At 42.3% G+C, this 18948-nt stretch overlaps 1 long non-coding RNA gene across 1 annotated transcript; it reads right to left on the bottom strand.

The window, feature by feature from the left end:
• Positions 1-4718: 4718 nt before the first annotated feature.
• On the bottom strand, positions 4719-17324 carry LOC142829484 (uncharacterized). The gene is made up of 3 exons (XR_012903910.2): positions 17012-17324; positions 16033-16099; positions 4719-7191 (listed from the first exon to the last, which is right to left on the bottom strand). It is a non-coding gene; the product is annotated as an uncharacterized LOC142829484 (long non-coding RNA).
• Between the last annotated feature and the right edge of the window lie 1624 nt (positions 17325-18948).

The following is an 18948-nucleotide window of genomic DNA, read 5'->3' as shown; positions in this document are numbered from 1 at the left end:
TTTTCTGATTGTTTTTTCAGAAGAGGCATTTCCGAAATTTGGCCCACCTACACTGGACCAAATTTTGGAAAAACCTCCTCTTTCAGAAGAGCCGTTCTTCCTCATGAAATGAGGTTTACAGGGCTTCTGAAAGAGCACATCTGCTCTTCCTCAAAAAATGTCAGAAAAGCAGATGTGTTCCCTGGATATGGCGGAGATTTTCCGGGATATCTCTGGTATCCCAGAAAAACCCTATAGTATAGACATAGCCAGAGTGATTAGGTGGCTATGTCACCTCCTACTGCTTAAAGCCCTCACTCTCCCACCTTACTATTCAAGTAATGTGTTTCTATGGGCTGGATGTACATATTTGGATGGTCCAACTACTTACAGGCTATTCTGGTTAGGTTACTGGCCTAGAACCTCCTCTCTCTCTCTTTTCTGGCCCGATCCCCACTGGTTGTTGGGGTCTCAAGCACACAGGTTAGGCAGGAAGGTGCAGTCTCATTTTTCCAGCTGCTGGTTCTGTGGTGCAGTCTGTCTGTGAGAGTTCCTCTCTGTGCTTGAGGAAATATTTGATTCCTTTGTTTAAAAGATTACAAATTATTTGTGTGTCTCAGAGGGTAACTGAAAAAACTTTAAAAATGATCCTGCAGCACCTTAGGGACTAATAAAACATGTAGATAGTATCATGAGCTTTTGTAGGCACAACCCACTTCTTCAGGTGTCACCATGAAAGCCCATGATACCATCTACATTTTTTGTTAGTCTCTAAGGGTATGTCTACACTAGCTCGTTTGTTCGAGCTAGGTAGGCAAATGAGGGCAACCAGAGTGGCAAATGAAGCCCGGGATTTAAATACCCCGGGCTTCATTTGTATGTTCCCGGGCGCTGCCATTTTTAAATCCCCCTTTAAATTCCACGAGGAGTAACGGTAGTTCGAATTAGGATCTCTAATTCGAACTACCTACTCCATGTCGCGTGTAGCCATGGGCACGGAGTTCGGACTAAGAGGGATTTAAAAATGGCGGCACCCGGGAATATACAAATGAAGCCCGGGATATTTAAATCCTGGGCTTCATTTGCAACTCCGGTTGCCCTCATTTGCCTACCTAACTAGAACTAACGAGCAAGTGTAGACATACCCTAAGGTGTTGCAGGACCATTTGTTGTTTTTAAAATTATTTGTGTGCACATGTTGAGGTAGTGCCTAGAGGCCCCAGTCATGGAAAAGGGCCATATTGTGCTAGATGCTATACAAACACAGAACAAAAAGACAGACTTTAACCCTAAAGAGCTTCCACAATTATGTTTATTGCACAAGATTCATGAATTTCCTTGGGCACAAATGATTTTTAACCTAGACGTTTTTATTCTCAGGAATAACCCTTTTTTACAACCCACCAGGAAGAAATTTCAACCCAGTTTTCTATACCCATGCCTGTTAAAAAAACTCTTTTGTGGTAAATAACCATACATTATGGCATATTATCAGTTTGGATTAGTTGGAGAACACAAATTAGTGTATGTTTAAAAATGCTTTTAATTTCATGCAGCTTAATTTTGAAGAAACAAAAATAATATAGAATATGAATATAAACAAGGAAGCAGAAATACTGCAAATTAGCAAAATAAATCTATTTTTTTAAAATGAAGTAAATAGTAGTTGCCAATTAAGGAAGCTCCAGGAAAGTGCAAATAGTGGAAAGTGAAGAACACCAGGAAAGATAGTGAAGCACGCTAAAGTATGTAAGGAACTTCAGAGGAAAAAAGTGTCAAATGAAATATACTTAGTGATGTGGAACTTACAGCCACCCAATAATTGCATTGCATTATAAAAACTAGAACTTGGTCAAAGAGAAGTTGAAGATTTTGTAAAATGGAATATATAAAGAACAGAAATTCCTGAAGTGTGAAAAATTAGGCCGTGACAAGGAATTTGGTACATACACATAGATCCCCAATTTGTAGGGTTTTTTTTTCTAGGAGCTCAGAGAGATAGTAAAATATAAGCAAACTTTCCATGTAAAACTCGAGGGCCTGATCCAATGCCCATTTAACAGTAAAACTCCAGCTGGGTTCAATGGGAATAGTATGAGTAAGCAATCCACTTCCAGAATTCCTGTATCCAAGGAAACTACAATTACATTAGGTAGAGAAATCGGTGCTGCAGAATTGCAAATCATAGCATTGTACTTTATATATGGGATAGTCTTACGCATATCATATCTCACTCCATGTATATATCACGGAATGAAATAAAAAGCACAAAAGGAGAGGTATGGAGAAGAGGAAAGGATTCATGAATAAAGCTATGCAAACCAGCATGTCCCATTTTTTTCATTGTAGACCTTGATTCTCCTCTCCATATTTTTCTTTGAAGGCAACTTCTAAGGGATCCTCTTCTTCCATGACTTTACTTTGGGTGACATGCATTGGGGAGGGGAGAGAAAGAGCACCAGATTCTCTGTTCAGTTACACCAGAGTCACTGATTTCAAAGTTATTCCTGATGTACATGAGCATGAGTGCAAAATAAGGCCCCAAATAGCTAGGTCTTTCATAGCCTGGTGTCTTTTAATTAATATAATATAAGCCAGTGTTTCTCAACCTTGTTTTATAAAGTACCCCTTTAAAAAAAGTATAAGTACCCCCATAGCCAGATACCCCCACATCCCTGCTCTAACCCAATGCCCCTCCACTCCCCCAGAGCCAGGCACCAGACGTATGGTAACCCTACCTTTGAAGAGCCCGCTCCCACTGCCCAGCTCAGCCTCGGCAGCTTGTCTGCAGGGGCCAAGAGGCCCTCCAGCACTGGGCTCACTGCGTGGGGCTGTGCGATCCCACCCAAGCCCAGTGCCCACCTAGCATGGCACCTGGGGGACAACGGGCCCCCCTCACTATGCCACTGATGCAGGGTGGATCCTTTGGAGCAAAGCTTATTGTGCTACATCACCACCTTTTCATTCCTCTCTGCAGCACCATGGGGAAGGGGTGATGGGGATGCGTTGTACTGAGCTGTTTGGGTGGGATTAATGTGCGTCTCCAGGTTCTGCCGCCCTCTCCGCTGGAGCACCCTGGGGAGGCTGCCGGAGAGGAAACAAACTAGGAGAGGTGGCCATGAAGTGATTTTTTTTCTCTCCCTGCCCAAACCCGCCTCCCAACTTGGAACTGCCCTGGGTCTCACCGGAGCAGTCGCCACAGCCACACGCTTTTTCCGTCAGGCACTGGGGCTCATGTGCAGAGCGGCTGTTAGCATCCGGCCGCGCAGCTCTGAATATCCAATTTGACAGGCATGTGCCACTGCCCCCTCCCCAATACCATTTGCAGGGCATTTTTTGCTAAATTTCACTTGTGCTGAGGTATCCCTCAGACTTCTCTCGTGTACCCCTAAGGATACACGTACCACTGGTTGAGAAACACTAGTATAATCAATTAACTTAAAGACACAATACATAATAATTTTCAGTATTGTACTTTCTTTCTCATATAGGTGAGCTTTTCCAATAACCACACCCAAAAAAAACTCCAATAAATGAGTTTCTAATTTTAATCAATCAATATGTTATTCTGGTAACCTGTACTGTGTTCACATACAATGGCTTCTCTATTGCATTACAATGTTACTAACATGTCAGCAATGTAAATCTTTCCTTCTTCACATCTCGGAGTGTAATTTAAGTGGCAAAGTTGAGCTTTATTGTTGGATTATCTCTTCCCAACACCCTTTAACTTTTGAATTTATGTCATGTCACAATCCTTCCAGCTTTTGTTGAAGCAGGTGCCATTTTCCTTTTCTGAGTTTTTCCATCAAAAATACTTTACTTAAAAAATAGCCTTGTTAGTTTTCCACAAGTACTGATAATTGAGGCATAACCTAACCAGAGATTTTGATGTTGCCTCCATAAAATCCTGCAGCAGTAAGTTCTATAGGTTAATAGGTTTTTGTTTCTTCAGTTTAGCTTTTAGTTAATATCTGTGGTCATAGAACTAGCTAATTATTTAGTACACTGAATAATTTGAACTTGGAGTATAGACATAGGGCTTCTGGAAAAAATGTATAGTAGAGTTGCTGCTGATGGAAACAAGAAGGTCATGTACTCGGTGTTTGTTATTAATATATGAATGGAGAGGGTGCAGCAGCAGCCCTACTTCTACCACCATTGGAGGTAGAATTGTGAAGAAAGGTGCAAAATCATTTTTGTTAATGCTTTCACTGAGAATATTAAATAAGGAAGTATTTTCTCCTGAGTCATTTTTTGAACAGTTGTACCTCTCTAGTGTTCCTTCAGCCTTCCATCCCCTCATCTGCTGTGTAATGCACACACCTGCAATGGCACTCAGACCACTTAAAGAGAGAGAAAGAATGAGTGTGCTCTATAGCCATAGCAGAGAGCCAGCTGGCTTTTAGCTCAGGTGCTAGAGGCTCATGCACTAAGCTCCAGAGGTCCCAGCTTTGGTTCCGCCTGTCAGCATTATACTTATATCATACATCTCACTATCTCTCTGCTACTGGCACAAAGGAAAATGGACATTCCTGGGGCTAAATTCTGCCCTGACTTATACATGTGCAATCCTATTGATATCAATAGAGGTTTGCCTGAGCAAAGGTTACAGGCTTGGGTCCTAAAGGCTTACCTATGTCAGATAATATCCTCAGACCAAAAAGAAAAAATATAATGTCTATGTTTGACTTCAGTGCTTAGAGCCATATTATTTACAGAGTTATAAACAGCAACAATCTAATACAGAAGAGAAGAGAAGATTATTTATTATTTTCTCTGTCCTTCCCCCACCCCCTGCTACATAAAAGCACAACTGTTTGCAGGGAGAATGAAGCATTACTCAGAATTGGTTATTACAGGCTAAACGCTTACAAGTAAAGATGTGCCAAGGCAAAATAAATGCATTTGTAAACTGCTTCTGGGTATGCCATAAATAATGTACTTGCCTCTTACACAAGTAACCCTTCCTAGTGCATTTGTCCCCAATGTCTCATATGAGCAATAAGACTCTGAGCCATACCTTTCCATGACTTTATTATGGGTAATTTTTGTTAGCCTGTCTCTCTTCATTCAGTGTGTCAAAGTTACAACATGCACAAAGTTGCCAGCCTCCTGAGTCACACCTGGCCCCCAGAACATATCACACCTATATTACTGTATCGAAACTGGCTTCCTGTCGCATTTTGCCTGGACTTTCCAAATGCTACTTCCAAACTATGAAACCTTACAAAGAGCCTCCATTTTTGTGTGACAAACCATTTCCACCTTACCATGCCATTTGGTATCCAATATAGGCATTTTATGGTAAAAGCTCTGCAAACCAATATGCAATTAAACCCCCCTTAATAGAACTTCATATGGTAAGAAAGGGAAGAGGGATTCCAAAGTCTCACCTGAAATCCTGATCCAAATTTAGCAAATAGTCTCTCCCCCATTAAACCACATACCCCAAACAAAATACCTCTGTAGTTATAGTGTTTGAAGTCCAGACCTAGATTTCGATTTTGCAGTCTGGATATATCAGTTTTCTTAACATATCTAGTTACATGGCCAAATAAACAGTTTTTCAAGAAACAAGAATGGACTTATACCTTCTCTCACAACCCAACCAAATCAATTTTAGAATATGAAAGAGTTCTGATTATTATTTCTTTCCTGCAGGACTCAGACAATCTGCAATAATTATCTAATTTTCCAAGAGTTTCACAATCTTTTAAATAAAGAGAGGGAAGGAAAAACTTTGGTGTACTTTTCCATGTTTGACACCTGGACTCCATCATTTAACTGATCTGCATCCTGAGTTCTCAGTGAAAATGAATGATCTTTTCTAGACCAGGGAGTAGCAATGGAGGTATTCTGAGAGTTCTCCAGCAGTAGCTTCTGTGCTGCTTGTGCCCCTATTGTGTGTGGAACGAGATAATAGCCAGCACATCTCAACACATCTTCCATCCTCATCCCTAACCTTCTCCTGTTGTGTTCCTGCTTCACATTCATGCATCATGTCAGGAGTCTGAATCACTGACCTCTGTTGTGCACTGGAATGTTCTGGCTTCATGGACATTCCTCATTTTTCTTTAACCTTCTGGCCACATGAAGGTTTGCCTGTCACTAATTTAGTTAACAGGGTTATTAATTTTACTTAACATTTTGTAATTTAAATTAATAGAAAGCACATCAACTGAAAGTCCAAATACAATCTTTCAGAACTGAAAATATGTAACCAGGAGGGCTTTGTATGAATAATTATCAACAAAGCATTTCTTCAGTAAATTTTCCCGATTTTTCTGCTTGCAGAATATCCAGGGGCAGGTTCAGATTTCCTCTAATGTGTTCATTGCTTGTATTTCCTTGTTCAATATCTTTTTTCAATGAGAACTAGATATATGAGGGACAGATTGCTTTGGTGGTCCATGCAGTACCAAAGAGCAGCTATGCCTGATGAATTATATATATGAACAACCAAACACAATGGCTGAGATCTTTCAAAGCAGTGGCTGGAGTGTTAGCCACATGCAGGCCCACTGGCCGAAGGAAGGAGGAATTGTACCAGGACCCACTGTTTCAGAGCGTCAGGCTGCCACTGATGCTACTGCAGCAGCAACAGCCAGAACTGCAGGTCCCTTTGAATTAGCATGGAAGCACCATCTGGGAGGGAGGGGGCAGTGCTGTGCTCTGGATGGTGCTGAGGACTGGCTGCCATGGCCCCACCCTTTCTGCCCAAAGCACTGCCTCTTATAGAGGTGCAGAGCCAGGCTCCCCCATACCTTACCCGCTAGCCCGCAGTGGCTGTCAGCCTTGCTGACCACATGTATTCCATTGATGCAGATAGGAAGTGTTTGGCTTAAATCCCTGCACTGCTATAAAAAAAGCTAAACCAGCGGTCTCACACTTAACCTTACAAATAAAGGTGAGATCTGTCAAACTAGCATCATATTTTGACCCATTAAAACAAAATAAAAATGCACTTATACCAAAGTCAAACACTTCAGATTTCAAGGCGGTAAAGAGAGGCCATGGCTCACAAGACACTTTAGTAGATTACCCTGGTCAATGTAGAGCACAAAGATGAATCACTGCTCTGTTCACGGTTCTTGCTCTGATCTCACAGCATACAGACCGGATGGAATCCAGATTAGAACATCTGATTGCTCTGCTAGTTCAAGAGCTGGAAAACTGAATATGAGGCTAAGATCCTTCTGGTGGGGGCATCTGTCACAAGAAAAAGACAGTGTTATATAATGTCTGGGATATACAAAATATACAGTATGCTATATTACTAGCCCCAAACTCCATGGCAACATATAAGGGAACCAAAAAAGTGTTGTGGTTAAACAACAAAGTAAAAGAAGCAGTTAGAGGCAAAAAATCATCTTTTAAAAGTGGAAAGTAAATCATAGTGAGAAAATAGAAAGCATGAACTCTAGCAAGTGAAATGTTAAAATATAAATAGGGAGGCCAAATAAGAATTTGAAGACCAGCTAGTCAAAGACTCAAAAAATAGCAGCATTTTTTAAGTACATCAGAAGCAGGAAGCCTGCTAAACAATCAAAGGGAGGGTTGGTCAAAATGCTTAAAGAGCACTCAAGGGGGATAAGACCAATGTGGAGAAACTACCGTAAATGAATTCTTTGCATCTGTCTTCATGGCTGAGGATGTGAGGGAAATTTCTCAAACTGAGCCTTCGTTTTAAGTGACAAAGCCGAGAAAATGTCCCACATTGAGTTATCATTAGAAGAGATTTCAGGACAAATTGGTAAATTAAACAGTAATATTTCACCAGGAGAGATGATTCGAATTAGGTTGGCTAGTGTAGACAGACCCTGATGGATCAGATACACGTGTGAAACTGATTTATTAGAAGAGAGTCAACATGGTTTTTATAAAGGTAAAGCATACCTCATCAAACAACTAGAATTCTTTGCGAGGAAGGGGGAGTCAACAAGCAGCTGGACAAGGGTGGCTATAGTCTACATACATTTCAGAAAGCTTTTTACAAGGTCTGTTAAAAGCATTTCCAGAAAATCATGCCAGTCTAGATGTAGCCTTAGAGTGAACACTCCCCCCAGCCTGTCTGCCCCTGAGTTAATGTCACACACATTGGGTTAATGCAATTGCAGGATAGTTTCATGAGGGGGGTTTGGTGGGGGTCAAACTAATCCCTATTGGTAGGAGGATGGTGGGAAAAGTCCTTAGAGGGGGGTCACATGACACCTTTTACTTCTGGTCATATGTCCATCTTGCCCTGAGAGTGTTACCTTCAGAGGCGTGGCTAATGGGAGTCAGGGAGTGTGGCTAATGGGGGTTAGGTGTGTAGTTAACAGCGGTCAGGGGTGTGGCTAATGGGGGTCAAAGAGTACATTTTTTAGAAGTATTTGGGTGCACACCCTAATGAAATGTGCTGCGCACACCTATGTTTAAGACAGCTATATCTGTTTTAGATTTGAGCTTTATGGCATTTATTTTGCAAAGCAATTATTTTCCAAGTTCCAGACATCCTCACAACATCTCAGTTTGCTAAGAAAAGGAATATCCCCCTTCGCTTGGCTTCTAAATAAGTCCTCACTCAAACTATTCTATCAGTAATAATTCATTACAAGGGGCATCAGCACTACTCTCTACTGCATTATCCTAAGAGCAAGGCCTCAAATATAAGGTTACTGCACATAAAGTAGTACCTATGAAAAGCCCCCTCTTTTTTACATGACATGAATTACTGAAGAGGAGGGCATTTAAAAAGAGGGTGGCTTTGATGTTTAAAGGGGCTCTTTGGAAACAGTTGTCTTCAAACAAAGTGCTTTCCTCAATTGGTCTGTGAAGACTAGGGAGCCTGGTGGACCTTGATTTGTTGATCCTGATGTGTGCATTGGAAATCCCGAAGGGCTGACTGCACTTCTTAATTCATCCCACAATAAGCTTTCTACCAATTCATGGGTGAAGTAATAATTTTGCCGTTCTCTCCCCACTCAGTCGTTCAATGCAGCCAAATAAGAAAATTGCTATATTTATTGTTGAACATTGGCTGGACCCAGACAAAAAGGGGATACTGCCCTTTCATGATGAACTGAAGATATAAAATTTTCACTCTGAGCAGAGCACATTACCATTTTGTGCTGCGAGGCAGTGAAGTGCATGCATGCATGTAATATGCAGCTGATCATTCCCATGACAGCTGCCGAGTGGGGATTGGTGGAAGAGGTGTGCCCATTCTGCCTCTGAGCCCTCATTGCAGATACCTCTTACTTCACGTGATTCAGGGAGCAATTTGTGCCTACGACCATGTATGTAGAGATGCAGAGATTTTCTCAGCAGATGAGTTGATTTCCATGAGAACTTCCTCTGATGGATTTGTGTATTCAAGGCAGCTAGTCATGTGTTTTATTAATTTGAACTGTTACATTTACAGAGCATTTAAAAACTCATTGCTATTTCACTTGCTGAAACATAGGGGAGCTATCATTTAATTTTTAGCTCTTTGTCAGAAAAAATTAATACATTAGGATGAGCAGGTTAGACATGATGGATAATTACATATCATTTTGCATGGCTAGAAATGCCAGTGTTAGCCACAGTCATACTCTCCTCAAAAACATTTGGAGAAAAATGCTTTACAGCTTTTATAGAAGAGGCTCATACATATTTACAAACACTTGAAGGGAATCAATTTATCTTAACACTTTATGGACAAAAAATATTTGCAAGCCCCTGGGTTTCAAAATCATAACTTGCAGTGAGCATACTTGCAGTGAGCATCCCTGCATTAGTAAAATAGCCTGTGGAACCCAACACATTCCACTAATTCTCCTGGCCATCCCTACAGCTGCAATTAAAGATAAAAATTCCCTTGACTTTAAAATAGACCTTCTTTCAACTCAGGGCAACTTCTTTCAACTCAGGGACAAATTATGAGGGTTGGAACCTAGTCGTGGGCCCCATGCAAAGGTGTCTATGATAACAGATTAAGTTGCAGGATCAGTGCCCGGATCTGCAAAATTCATTGCATCTAATCAAAAAGGGGAGGGAATTATTTTATTTACATTCAGAAATATATTTGACATATCACAGAGTAGGATTCAAAAGGCTCTTTAATTTTGCAGCTGATATTTGGGGTGGGGGCAGAATAGCCCTTCTAGGTTTCAAAATACCTGGCTAGCATGATATTTACAAGGGAAACCTTTCCTTCTCAATTGCAGTTGCTGCTACTTGCTGCTACTGGTGGCCATTTTTCTGACCCATTTCTGTGGAAAAAGGAGTCACAGGGCTTAATAGGATTTCTCAGGGGTAGAGCTACAGAGCAAAGCTATGCAAAATCCTCACAACAAAATGCAATAGCTCCTCAAAATTGTTGGCTTGGTTCACTATGTTGTTTCTGGGGCAAAACTGAAAATTGCGCTCAAGCATAAATGAAAGGAGAGTTTTCATTATTCATAGACAATGTCACATTTTTTAATTTCTCAAATTATAATATACTCACTCCATGCCAGAAGCAATTTCTGTCTGGAAATATAGAAATAACCAAAATCTTCCAGATCACAGACTTTAAGCATACATAAAAAAAGACCAAGCTTGACATTCTCTCACCAATACCTGTCTATATACCAGAGAAAAACAAACATTCATGCTAACTGGTTCATATTATCTGCCAAATCATGTAAGTATGGCACTGTATTTTGATGTATGAGTTCACATCAGTGCAGTTTTTGGTTCACTATTGGTACCAGTCCAAGAAGAGTCAAGTCAATTGAGAGAATTCAACATTAAAAGATACAATCCCTACCCTACAAGCTTACAATCAAATTTGAAACAGGACGCATCAAATGAGTGTTAAAATTCAGTAGTACCATTAAAATGTGAACATTGACTCATATTTTCTTTAGGTGAGATACAGGTGGTAATATTTATTCTAATATTGAGACATGTTGAATACTGTATGGAAAGAAAGGGAAAATACTGACTTTGAAAATGAGACTTCTTTAAGTACAAAATTCTAACCACCAGTCTTTGAATGAATTTTCAAAATCACTTAGCAGTAGCCTAAGGCTGATCCCACTGAAGTCAATGGGAATCTTTCCAATAAATTGGCTGACTTTGAATCAGGTGCCTATAGCTTGATCCCTCTGTTACTGCATGGAGAGTAACGAAAGGAAAGGGTATTCAGAGAGACAATGGTACCTTTGCTATTGACTTCAGTGTGAATCTGTCTCTTAAAAACAAAGTACAGCAGAATCCCCTGGGATGTGATATGTTAATGCGTGTGTATATGAAATACCTACAATTCAAATCTGTGACAGAATATATTCAAAGAGCTATTGTTATAGAGTTTAACTGAACTATGCTCTGGCATTGCTCTTTAAATTCTGCAGGCAAGTGAATGAGAGAAGAATACCATTAGTTCATCTGATTCTTTGCATGATTTAGGCCACAATCTTATTCACGGCTTTCTCTACAGATAATGTGAGTTGCTGGCTGTGATACTTTGGTTGTAATGCTAACCGAATTCACTGTAGGCAAAAGCTTATGATGTGAAAGAAAGTAGACAAAAGGCTTTTGCGGAGTAATAAAAACAACTGGTCTATTTATGAGTCAAGGTTAAATGTCCACACTGAAGACATTATTCAATAAATAATTCTGGGGGAAAACCTGCAAAATATAAGTGTCTAGCAATCTGGAGGGGTGACTGAGAATTATATAAGAGATTAAACTAGTCACAGTGGTGAAAAAACACATCTTGCCTCAATCCAAGCCTAAAGGTCCTCGTGGAATAATTGCTTTAAATTCAGTAGTGGGAATGGGTGAGCTCATTTTTCCCAATTTCAAACCTACTTTGGGTTTGAAAGATCAACTCACATGTGACTGGGTCTGTGTTCCTAGGCAAGATTGTGAAGGAAAATAACAAAAGGGACAGGAGGGAAAAATGCAGTGAAAGAATGAGAAACAAATAAAGGAAGGTTGGAAAAGAGCAGAGAGGAGAGAAAATTTTTCATCAGAATTTTTCTAACAACCATAACTTTATAGGCAGATGAGCTTTTAAAGGGGAGGAGAGTGTTCTATGGTTAATCAAAAGCCTGGCAAAGAGATATGTTTTTTTCCAAATGTGCCTAGGCTTGGAATAGATATATTTCTGATGGAAGAGGATTCCAGAGACACATCCCACGACCATGGATGCCTTCACTCCAGCAGCATTGAGCTTCACTCTTGGAGCATTTAATGTACAAACTCTGAATCAATGTGTCTGATACGGTAGATCAGAGATAGAAGCAGCCTATGACGTAGTTGGGCCCTAAGCAATGTTGATTTTTTGGAGAAGATAGTCACGGTGTTGAATTTCATCCAGTACATTTCATCCAGAAAATAACTCATGCACCCAAACTGCAATGTGCTATCATTTGTCCTGCCTAGCTCAGAAGATAGGCAAATCCCTTCTGAACCACTCAGAACTTCTAAGAGGCCTTCATTGCTATTTCCATGCACAACATGTAGCAGAGTCTGAAGGGAAGGAACAAAAGCACCAGGGCTGAATCAAAGAGGACGTATTTCAGCTGGATGGAAAGAGGAAAGGATACATGAATACAGGTGTTACTTTGAAGCACAGATTACTCTGGTAAAATGACTTAGCTTGAGAAACAGTTTGACAGTGAGGGTATGTCTAGACTTCATGGGTCTGTTGCCAGAGCCATTTAGATTAGTTTACTAGACATACCCAAATGAAGCGGCGATTTAACTAATTGCTGCTTCATTTAAATTAAAATGGCTGCCGTGCTGAGCTGATCAGCTGTTTGTTGGCTCAGCGCACTAGTCTGGATGCTCCGCAGTCGACAAAGGCATTTGTCGACCGCCCCGTTATGCCTCGTGGGATGAGGTTTACCAGTGCAGTCGACAAATGCCTCTGATGTTGACCGCGGAGCGTCCAGACTAGCACGCTGAGCCGAAAAACAGCTGATCGACTCAGTGCGGCAGCCATTTTAATTTAAATGAAGCGGCGATTATTTAAATCATCACTTCATTTGGGTATGTCTAGTAAGCTAATCTACATGGCTCTGGCGACAGAGCTATATAGTCTAGACATACCCTGAGAGGGCAAATGCCTTCAGCTGAAGAAGCTGATATAAACTTCATCAGTTTCTTAAAATGCTTTTTTTTCCTGTAAGTCAATTTATTGCCAATTTATTTGGCTTGAGAAAGCAGGGATTTCATCCGGGTTCCTTTCTCTGCCAGACACTGGAGACTTGATTCTCATTCACATGAAGGCCTCTATACCACTCTGGTAATTTTACATCCTCAGTGTATTCATTACACTGGAGGAGACGGGGCAATAAGACAGAGGCAATTCACCAGGGTTTGTCCTGGCAGTCCACTGGCACTTCATTTACCTGCATATCCATAGGTACTGCCACTTGCACAACAGGTCACCATTCCTAGCCAATGAGAGCTGTGGGAAGTGATATCCCAGTCCACACTGCTTCCCGCAGCTCCCATTGGTGAGTAATGGCAATTCATGGCCAATGGGCAACCACAAGCAGTTGTACCTGTGAGTGCACAGGTAAGTAAAGTGCCAGCGGCTCACCAGGGACTAATTCTGATGAACTGTCTCTGGCCCGCAGACCGCTTATTGCACATCCCTGTTTTACGTGCACATTAAGGACACTTTACTCTGCCAGAGTAAAAGAAATCAGCAAGTGGAAGAGTGGATAAAGCCATTCCTATAAGGCTGTTGTGTATTAGGTTGTAGATATAGATCTTGTTGTTACAGTAACTGAGTTAGCTGGCCTGGGCTGGTTCTAGTTAGTTCTGTGTTATGCAATAAAATGGACACTTGCGACTACTCAAGTTCTGTGGGTACATCTACACTTGCCCCCTACTTCGAGGTGGGAGGCAAATGAAGGCGACCGAAGTTGCAAATCAAGCGTGGGATTTAAATATCCTATGCTTGATTAGCATAGTCACCTACAGTCGTCATGTTGGAAATTGACTAGCCCAAATTAACTCGCCTTGTGTAGACGTGGTACTCCGAGGGAAAACCCCGTACTTCGAATTAACTGTACTCCTCCTCATTGCTGTGCTTGATTTTCAACTTCGGTCGCCTTCATTTGCCTCCCTACTTCAAAGTAGGGGGCAAGTGTAGACGTACCCTGTGTTTCCACTGATTTCTTCCTATACTATGGAACCCACATGACATGACATAAGGGCATAAAGAACGTTTGGCCTTGCCATGCTCCAGTAGCCCAGAAAGGGGAGGGTGCATGGCCCACCCACTTTTTAGCTTGGTTGGTGCCAAGCGGCATAGGAGATGATCAGCTACCCTGCTGCAAAATGCAACCCATGCTGGTGGAGGTGCTGAAAAGGGTCTTATCCTGAGTCCTCCTATGCACAGGGCCCTGCTCACTGCTCCTTCCCTCCCTCTCCAGTCCCCTAAGAACCACCCAGGGAGCTTAGGCTGTTGTGGGGAGCCCCAGCTTCACCACCTGCCCTAGGTAACATGCAATGACATAGGCCACAGGCTGTTTTCAGATGCCTGAGGGCAGGTGGAGGGTAGGGGCTACCCTCAGAAGCCCAGGCTCCCTGAAAGGCTCTTACTATGGCTCAAATCTGGTTTCTGATCTGACTAGCAGTTTGGGGGGAAAAGGAGGCACAGAGGTGGGACCACAGTTCCAATAACAATGGTCCTCCCCCCTTCTACATAGGTTCCATTGCTCCTAGAACCTACAACATGGGGCACAGGCCCCATAGGCCCATGTGTTTATCTTCCATTGGCATCATCTGAACCCAATGAGGAGACAGAACTGACCCCATCAGAAAGCTAATTTAAAAATAGGGAAATGGTTTTGGGAAAAATTGGAAAGGTGTTTGTTTTGTAGGATTCAGATGGGCCCATTTTTATGTTTTACTTAAATTTCTGCAGTGTTTTGGGCCTGGTTCTCAAGCTTCCAGCCAGACCTGCTGCTGAGGGTGCCAAGGAGCCTATGAATCCTAGGAAGCCTCAGCAGCTTATAGGCTGGGTTGCCAAAGATCCAGGTGGCTGACATGTCAGAAAACCAGGCAGGTTTCTTCCTAAAGTTTTCAGTGAAATCAGCACATTCCAATGAAACTTTTCAATTTCCACAACTCACCATTTCTGATGCAAAAATGATTTGTCCATCATCTAGGCTCAAAATGGAGCTTTAAAAATAAACTCCAGTAAGTTCATCATATTTCATACAATACTAGAACTGGAAGGGACTTTCAGAGATCAAGTCCAGTCCCTTGCCCTCATGGCAGGATCAAACACCATCTATATCATCCCTGATAGATGTCTATCCAACCTGCTCTTAAATATCTCCAGTGATAGAGATTCCACAACCACCCTAGGAAATTTATTCCAGTGTCTAACCACTCTGACAGTTAGGAATTTTTTCCTATTGTCCAACCTAAACACACTTTGCTGCAATTTAAGCCCATTACTTCTTGTTCTATCATCAGCGGCCAAGGAGAACAATTTTTCTCCTTCCTCCTTGTAACACCCTTTTAGATACTTGAAAACTGCTATCATGTCCCATCTCAGTATTCTCTTTTAGAAATTAAATAAGCCCAATTCTTTCATTCTTCCTTCATATCTCGTGTTTTTTTAGGCATTTAATCATTTTTGTTGCTCTTTTCTGGACCTTCTCCAATTTTTTCACATCTTTCTTGAAATGTGGTGCCCAAAACTGGACACAAGTCTCCAACTGAGGCCTCATCAGTGCTGAGTAGAGCAGAAGAATGACTTTGCACGTCTTGCTCTTTTATGTTCAGAATTCCACATACCAGCTAAGATGATAATTTACTATGATCTGGTACAGTTGTGTTGAACAAACCAGGATATCTTCAAAAATGAGAGTGCCAGCTGTCAATGATTTTTCCAAACTACATGTAAAACTTCCTGGAGGGCAATTTATTATATTAATATGAGGATCACCACAATTTAAAATATACTGTTTATTACTTTTCCTCAAGAGAAACACAGTTCATCCCCCTTTGTTGTCATTCCATACTCCCTTGATAATTAACCTCATTTGTGTTTTAAATACAGATGCTCACCTGCAGAAATAGCTCTCCAGCTACTACAGTATGCCACAGGTGTTCCACCTCAAGCACAGATGCAAAACTAAAATGCAATGGGAAAGATACTATAATATCTCTGAGGAACCAATAATGAGCCTGATCTTACTAATTCCGAAGCTAGATAGAGCCAAAGCTTTCATGGGAATTGAACTGGGAATAATGTGTTTATCCTGAGACAAATAGTGAGGTAGATACATAATTGCAAATCATTTTTACTACTTACGATTTTCCTAGGAAGAAAAAAGGAGAAAATTAAAAATGAAGAAAGGGCCTGGAAAGAGACTAAAGAATAAAGAGGGAGATGGGGGAAGTCACTGCTAAAGCAAAACAAAGAGTAACCATGAGTATGTCTGCTACTAGAGCCATGTGGGAGGCTATAATATCTGTCTCTGTCATTTACATTAAATTAGTGCAAGCCACAGAGATGATATTTCATTTGTGGATCTTCTTCACGACCAATTTCATAACAGTGAATGTCACAAGGTAAAATGGCTTGCTAAATATATAATCAGATGGAATGGCAGATTAAAATAATTAAATACAGGCAGCCCCAGGACGCTCTCCGCTTAATGAAGAATGCTAATTAGTACTTTAATAGCACATAGCATGTGTTGAGGAGAGGCAGCATAACTAACGTACCTGTATGTTATGTGTAATAATACAGAATGAGAGCTTGAGGATACATCATCTCTTGAGGGTTTCAAACTGCCAACAGCTGATACCAATAACAACAGAGTAATGTATTTCCTTTTATATTTTTCTGACATACTATGTGATGTAGGAGGAACCTTGGACAATCTGTAAGAATTGTGAAGTACCAGAGCAATATTGTACATTGCAATTAAATGTTCTAATGATACTATAGGCAGTCCCCGGGTTATGTACAAGATAGGGACTGTAGGTTTGTTCTTAAGTTGAATCTGTATGTGTGAGGGGGCGCGAGGGGGTCACTCACCACCATAGCGGGGGTCCGTCGTCTGTCCCCGGAATCAGTCCATTCCATCTGGCCAGGCCTCCGCTCACGGGCGTTTCCCCTCTGGACCCCTTCCGGTCACGTACGTCTCTTCGCCACACTGCCCTCCGGCAGTGCCCAAGTCACTCGCTCTGAGCCCCCCTTCCGGGGGTCTGGTGTCTCTCCAGCTAGGCCTTGCCGCAGGCCTAGCAGGCTGGCCGGCTGTCTTGTCTGCCCGAGCGCCCTGGCCCAGCCTGGCCCTCTAACCCTGCCCTAGCTTCAGAGAGCATCCTGCTCCCTCAGCAGCCAGGCTCACACTGCCTGTGCTGAAGCGGCCCTTCCCCTTTATAGCTCCCAGCTGGGCCTTAATTGGTCAATGCCGCCCAGCTGGGCTGAACTCCCCGGGCCTGCTCCAGGCCAGGGTTTGGCTCTTAAAGGGCCAGTACAGGGCAGCTGCCCTGTTACAGTATGTAAGTCGGAACTGGCGTCCAGATTCAGCCGCTGCTGAAACTGACCGCCAGTTCTGACTTACATACAGATTCAACTTAAGAACCCCAAGTCAGCTGCTGCTGAAACTGATCAGCAGCTGATTCCAGGAAGCCCGGGGCAGAGCAACTGTGCCTCGGGCTTCCTGTAATCAGCGCTGGTCAGTTTCAGCAACGGCTGACTTGGGGACGTCTGGGGCAGAGCAGCTGGGGTGCTGCTGGGTTGCTCCAGTAGCACCGCTCCTCGGCGCTACTGGACCAACCCAGCAGCACACCAGCTGCTCTGCCCCAGGAGTCCTGATTCAGCCGCTGCTGGAACTGACCAGCAGCAGCTGAATGAGGACGCCTGGGGCAGAACAGCTGGGGTGCTGTCGGGTTGGTCCAGTAGTGCCCAGAGCGGCACTGCGGGACCAACCGGCAGCGCCCCAGCTGCTCTGCCCCAAGGTCCACAACAAAAGCCTGGTCTGCTGGGGGGGGCACACTAGCTGCGCCCCCCCCAGCAGACCAGGGACACAGGGAGCAAAGCGGCAGTGGGGGGTGCCTCGCCTCTGAGGCTTTGCTCTGGCGCGGGACTGCTTTGCTCCCGGTGCCCCTGGTTTGCTGGAGACGGTCCCCTGCAGACCAGGGGCACCGCGAGCAAATCCGCCCGGGCTGCGGCTTTGCTCCCGATGCCCCTGGTCTGCTGGAGACGGTCCCCAGCAGACCAGGGGCACCGCGAGCAGCTTTTCTCGCCCCGGAGTTCGAGGTGGCTGACCGCTGCCTGTGAGCTCCGGGGTGAGAAAGCTCCATTCGTAAGTGCGTATCCGACATAAGTCGGATCCGCGTAAGACGGGGACTGCCTGTATCAAAAAATTTAGATATTATTGCTTAAACCCCCAACTTTTTATTTGCTCATAACTGGAGATTTTCCAAACAAACTGTTTTATGGTGGGGGCATGAAAAATGTCCTTTCCAAAGCCAATTTTTAAACATTTTTTTGGGAGGGGGGGTTAAAATTTCAATTGAAAACTTCAATTTATCATTTCCTGGTTTTACAATAAGACATTTTTGAATGTTCATTTTTATAGAATCATCAATATATGATTTTTAAATCCTCATGTAACTAAACTGACCAAGTCATTTCACAGTATTTCTTTATCTCAAAAGTGGCAGATGTCAAACTTAGATTTTTCTTCTGTTTTTCAAACAACAATTATAATTTAAAAACCAACCTTTCTTTTATGATTAAGCATATATGATCTCAGTAAAGGAACATTTTTAAAACTCAATTTGGGAAAAACATGCTTTTTCTTGTTATCAAAACTATAAATGGGTGTTTTCTAAAACTAGGGGGGAAAGTTTGTTTTATTTGTTTAAATCCGTATTTAAAAAGTAATTAGTCATGCCTAAATGCTCCAAATTTAAAAATAGGATAGCTTGAAGTTTGTTGTGCCATCCTTTTCATAATAAGTAGAA

This window comes from Pelodiscus sinensis, chromosome 4 (assembly GCF_052426305.1).
Source record: "Pelodiscus sinensis isolate ZL-2025 chromosome 4, ASM5242630v1, whole genome shotgun sequence".
In the NCBI taxonomy this organism is placed as follows: domain Eukaryota; kingdom Metazoa; phylum Chordata; order Testudines; family Trionychidae; genus Pelodiscus; species Pelodiscus sinensis.
The sequence above is the reverse complement of the archived record's forward strand: the minus strand, read 5'-3'. Positions and strand labels throughout refer to the sequence as shown.